General features: G+C 44.3%; 1 protein-coding gene across 1 annotated transcript in view; it reads left to right on the top strand.

The window, feature by feature from the left end:
• CRACR2A (calcium release activated channel regulator 2A) overlaps nucleotides 1-6,158 on the top strand; it is a 126,849-nt gene that overhangs the window by 117,898 nt on the left and 2,793 nt on the right. The gene's annotated exons all lie outside the window — the stretch shown is intronic.

Raw genomic sequence — 6,158 nt, forward strand, 5'->3', positions numbered from 1 at the left:
CGGTGGGGAGGGAGAGAGAGAGAGAGTGTATGTTCATAGGGCAGGGCACCAGGCTACTCAGTGCCACAAAGCAGTTGGACCCACGTCCTGGTGAGCAAAGCGGGCAGGGGGAGCTTTTATTTTTCTATCAAAAAAAACTCCCCAAATCAAATGCTAAAATATATAAGTATTTAGAATTTATTTTATTATAATGATTGAGGCATTGGTAGGCTTCCAAATTCCTTTAAAATTGTAAATATATCAATAAAACTTTGTCTTTAACTGATACCTATACACATGCACACACCCATAAAAATAGTGGAATTTCATTTTAATTGCAGAAAAATGTGGATTTGTGGGTTTTTGATCATAGAATTTTGGATTTTTATGAGAGAATTTGGGATTTTTAAACAGAGAAAATGAGGATCTCCACATAAATTTGCATAAGATGAAATACTGAAAAGCAGATCTTTAAAAAGACCTTCCCAACAAGCCCGCAGATCTCTCTACATCACTACAACACCAGCTCCATCCCCACATCCTTCCTGTTGCTAATTCAGGAAGGATATGGGGATGGTTCTTAATGGGGTAAAACTGAGAAAAGAGGTTGAGTCATGCAGGATGTCCTGAAGTTCACTGAGGATATGATCCAATGTCTATGGAAATCCTTGCAAAACTTCCTGTTCATTTCAGATTTGTTTTAAATAAAGCTTCTACTTGGGCCCTAATAGATCAAGGTAGAGAGGTTAATCACAAAGCTAAGAACAGCTTACCCTGCCACATTAGTTTGGACCGGAACAGCGACCTTCAAGTGGTGACTTTAGTTTATGGTGTCATGGTGTCCTATGGTGAATGTGAAGGGCAGATAGAGATCACTTGAGTGGGTGAAACTTCCATGCTTTAGTAAAGCTTGTAGGGAATTAATGAATTTTTAAAAATGATTTGATAAAATCAGGCTAGCTGTAAAATGGGTAAAAATGATGAAAATTCATTTTGAATGATCAGTTTGGATGAATTTTTTTAATAAAAATTTTACGTACTTTTCCCCATTTTTATAATTTGAAATTTCATTAGGATTTTGAAATTTGTTAAAATGTCAAGCAGCTCTACTATTTAGGGCTGCAGAGTGTTTCTAAAGAACACCATTGAGATAAGAGCATTTAATTTGAGTTGGGAAATTGGAATTTTATAAAAAATTTCATAAAAAAGCAATGTAGTAAGTACAGATGCAGTAACAACCATTTTGAACAACTACACATTGAAAAAGAAAGAAAAGCTGTGGGTTAAATAGGGAAAGTGGAAGGACCAGCCCCAGAAATAGTAAGAGTAGAAGTAAATAGCGCTTTAGCAAAAATGAAATCTGGTGAAGCTTGTAGTCTGTGGAATAACCTTGGAGATGATGAAAAGCGATGGGGTCTGGTGGCATCTGAGGGAAATTTGGCATCAAGGGAGAACTCCGAAGGGCTGGGCAAAGGTAAGATAATACCCATGTATAAGCAAAGGGATGATGTGCTAAGCTATGGAAGCTAAAAAAGGAATAATGCTTGTGCAATATGTGATGGAAGTCTCTGAGGGTAGAAATAGATATCACCAAACAAAGTGGATCAGCTTTGCCAGGATGTGCCCTGGCACATCAGATCAATGCATGTCACCTGTTGTCCTGCCTGTGATGTTGTAGGATAATGGGCAAGGTGCTTGAGGGGCTTGGTTTCACACACCCCAGGGATTCTCATGAAAAATCAGGCTCCACAAGCCCTAAAAGCACCTGCTCAGCTTTCCCCACATACTGAGATGTTGTGTCTCAGTGTAAGAAGGGAAAGCTGCCGTTTTGCTGCTCAGAGATATGTCCCCAGAATCTCCAAGAAATCCTAACTTTTCCTACTTACCAAGGTGTGCTGCAGAGATCCCAGGGATGCATCTTGATAATCAGGGAAACCCCAACTTTCATTCCTTACTGAGATGTGCCCCAGAGATCTTGGGGCCATGTCGGTGTAAATGGGGAAAGCCAAATAGGTGCTCCCAGGGTTTGAGGGGCCTGATCCTGCCTGGGAACTCCCAGGGTGGGCAAGGTCAGGTCCCTGAAGCCCCCGGATCACCTGCTGTAGGCATCTAGAGCAGGGATGGACAAAATATGGCCCATGGGCTGGATCTGGCCTGCCAAGGCATTTTGTCTGGCCTGCAGCAGATCCCTTGCCTGGCCCAAGTGTGCGGAGCATCTTGGGCGATGTTGTGTGCAGCTGGTCCTACCACCCCAGGGCACGCAGTGGGGCTGGTGCAGTTCGATGGCTGAACTGTTTCCTGGGAGCCCCAGCAGTGGTTCCTTCTGGCCACCGCTGCCAGACCCAGCCCCACTAACCAGGCACCCTTGCCCAACTGCCCCACATCCATCACCAGGAGCGCCAAACTAAGTGGGCAGGTGAGGTCTCCATCGAGACCATCTGGGACCCACATTGACAGGGCATGTGGCCAGGTGGATGGGGTGGGGCTCCGGGCATGGAGTGGCATCCAGGAACAGGTTGGGCAGTGCTGGGGATTGGGATTGCGGGGCAGTGACAACATGGGGCTGGATCCCAGGGCAGAGCTGCAATCTTCTGCCTACACGCTCCTGCAATGGGTGCCAGTTCTGTGGGCAGAGGCATGCAGGGAGCAGATCACGGCTGTCTCAGGCCTCAATCCCGTGCCGTCACCACCCCACAATCCCGGCCCTAGCCCTGTCCACCCATCCTATTCCCGGACACAGCTCCCACTGGCCCCATCCCAGCCACATATTCCTCCTACAGTGGTCTCCATAGAGGCCCTGGGATCACAAGGCAGTGACGGCACAGGGCTGAGCCCCAGGGAGCAGACCTGCAATCTGCTCCCCATGCCCCCTTGCCCACAGAACAGGTGCCCATTGCAGGGGCGTGCAGGGAGTAGATCATGGCTCTGCCACAGGCCCTGTCCCTGCACTTTCATCACCCCACAATCCCAATCCTAGCCCCAGCCTTGGCCCTGCCCACCTGTCCCACTCCTGGATGCTGCTCCCCACCCACCTGCAGCCCAATCCCAGCCACCCGGCCAAGTGCGGGGGCCACTTCAGGAGTTTTTGTGAGCTAGCGGAGGAGGGTGCTGATATGACCCGCGACAGCTCACTAAAACTCCTTAAGTGGCCATCTGGCTAAGATGATTGCCCACCACTAAGTTAGAGGATGCAAGCATCTCCAGACTGCCTGTATTCTTGTGCCATAAAGTAGACATCTGCCACTAAATAGCAGCACAATTGAGACCACCTTTGTAGAGCACCCTTGAATGCAGCTACTATTTGCTGTGTGACAAGGGGCATGAATGTCTGTGTGCTTAGTCTTTTTGCCACCATAAACATTTTTATGATGCCACAAAAGTGACGAAAGGAGACATCTGTTCCATTCCTGACAGGATCATGGACAAGCAGTAGTGAGTGAATAAAAATACATGAAGTGTAGTTTCAATTTGTAGAAGGTAAGAGACCACAGATGCAGTATTAGTGATGAGACAGATGCAGGAAAAAGTTCCAAGAGAGGAATAAGGATCTATATTTTGCATTTTTGGACATGGAGAAGGCATTTGATAGTATTCCCATTAGTCAGTACATTGGTGTTGGAGAATGGAAGGACTGTCAGAAAAGGTTTTGCAAGTGGTAGAAACAGTCTATAGATAGGTCAGAACTACACATAGAATGACAGAAGTCTTTGGCCCAGCACCCAGGTTCTGTGCTAAGCCCATGGCTGAAAAGTCTTAAAACTTTTAGAGAAAGGCAGTCTGAAAAGGAATCAGAAGAACAGATGTAGTGATGAGTAGCAGATGTGGATGGGAAGACAAACTAGTGAAGGATAGAAAAGGGGATTTCATGGAATCTCAAATGACGAAGGCAACTGTGCAGCAGAAGTAAGAAAGAGGGTTGAAATGCGATGGAAAAAATTGAAAGGTGTTGTAATGTCCATATTTACCTGAATCCAAGACGACTTTGAATTTAGAACAACCTCCCCAAAATTAATTCTATACATGGACAATTATAAAAGTGTGCTTTTCCCCCCGATGTCTGCTCCCTCCCACTGCCTGCCTCTCACCAGCCACTTGCATCCCATGGTAGCCCCCTCTTGTCCTTGCTACTGCTGCATGCTGCACTTGCACTGATTTCCTTGCTACTCTCTGGCTGTGCTCTGGATCCTGTTGCACTGGCTCCATGCTGATTCCCTCACTGCTCCCTGGCTCAATAGGGAGGCAAAGGGCAGTGCAGGACCCAGCAGGGAGCCAGAGAGCAGTGAAGGAATCAGCACTGGATCCTACAATTCCCTCTGACTTCACACTGAGCCCCTCACTTTTCTAGAGCACAGAGCTCTAGGGAGCAGTGAAGGAATCAGGATGGTGCCGGAGAGCAGTGTTGGACCCAGTGCTGTCTGGAGGTGATGCATTTTTACTAATTACTTCATTCTAAGACATTGAATGGGGATTAAAAAACACCTCATCTTAGAACTGAGTAAATATGGTACTGGATATGATAAAAGGATGACAGACTTGTGACCTGACAGTGTTGTTAAGGCTTTTGACAAGACCATAATTCTGAACCTTCCTAAAAGGGAGGAGGGATTTGCTGCTTGGGTGTATTCAGCGACTGCTTTAATTCTAACTGCTGCATCTATCCATTCCTGTGCCAGCATAAGTAGAGCTAAACTAAATAAAATAGGTTCAAAGTTAGTGGTTAAGTTCCACATACGGGAGTGAAGAGATGTAACAATTATGCTGAAATAGTGTATACTGGTATAATTTAGAACTGTCAAAATGGTTACATCTCTCAACACGCTCTATAGAAAGGAAACCTGGTCAGTGAGATGGAAAGAAGAAAAAGCTGTCAAGAGACTAAAATGAGGATGCTAAAGTGAATGTTGGATATTTCACTGAGAGGGGGACATAGAAATAACAATATGAGGAGATAGCTGGGTGTGAAGACCATTGCTGAGAAATCCAGAGAGGCCAGGCTGACAGAGCTCAGGCGAGTTCTGCATAGGAAATATAGTGGGAAGTGTAGAGAAGATGAAAATTGAAGAGAAGAGGAAGAGAGGATGGCCAAGGTTGAAATGGAAGGATCTAGTCAGGAAAGACACGAACAAACATGGAGTTAAGAACAGAAAATACCACTGAATGGGACAAGAGGAGAAGCAACACCCAAGCTACTGACCCGGTAACTGAGTAGAACTGAAGGCTAAAATCAGAGAAGATACAGTAACAACTGATTTTGACAAAGAAAAATCCATGCAAAGTACCTGCAGTGTAAAGACTGTTGCATTCCTATAACTAGGATTAACCCAGCAAACCTGAATGTGACTGAATACCACATTTTCTTTGTTTGTGATGTTTTCTGTGATACTGAACTGTGTCCTTGAATTTTAAGTGTAAGTAATAAATAACAAGGAAGGAGATGACAGAGAGGAGAGAAGACAGAAAAAAAGAGAATGGATACATTTTTGTGGGGTGAGGCAGATATACCATGGAAAGCAATATTAATGGGTGATGATATAATCTCCTGTAAGAGCTCTGAGAAGAAAACTAATTCAGCCAAGTAGCTGTTTTGGGAAAGTGACCTCTTTTTGAATTCAATTTCCAAATAAAACTCTATTTGACGTCAGTGCTGCAGGAACAAAATTTTGAACTGATGCAGGAGACTTTCTCAGCAACAAGGGCTTTATTTGGCATTGTGCTAAGCATTCAGGGGTTTGATCCTGCACCCATTGTATTTGATAATGAATCTCCCTTTAACTTCAGTAGTTCAGGATCAGAGTGGGCACAAAAAGTGGAGGGATGTCTGCAGAAAATTTAGATGAAAACCAAAAAAATTTGTTTTCATCCAATTTTTCAGTCTCAGACTGATTAAACCCGTGTGTTTTTTTTCCTGTTGAAAACCCAGTTTTCCATTAAAAAGAAAAAGTCTTCAGTGGAAAATTTTCAACCAACTCTGTCAGGTGCTTGTTAAGATACTGAATGCCCTTACCTCCAGGGTAATTGAAAGCAATTGTAGGACCGTTCAGAATGATGTTTTAAAATTTAAACTCGGACAGATTTTGTATATCATAGAGTAGGGCTTAATAAAAACCATGGCATGAGCTTCAAAGGATTCCATGTTTAAGAAAGAATTTATGTTTTAGTGGCATCTTTTACTCCAGAAT

Source organism: Gavialis gangeticus, unplaced genomic scaffold (assembly GCF_001723915.1).
Source record: "Gavialis gangeticus isolate Ggan-Ray unplaced genomic scaffold, GavGan_comp1, whole genome shotgun sequence".
In the NCBI taxonomy this organism is placed as follows: Eukaryota; Metazoa; Chordata; order Crocodylia; family Gavialidae; genus Gavialis; species Gavialis gangeticus.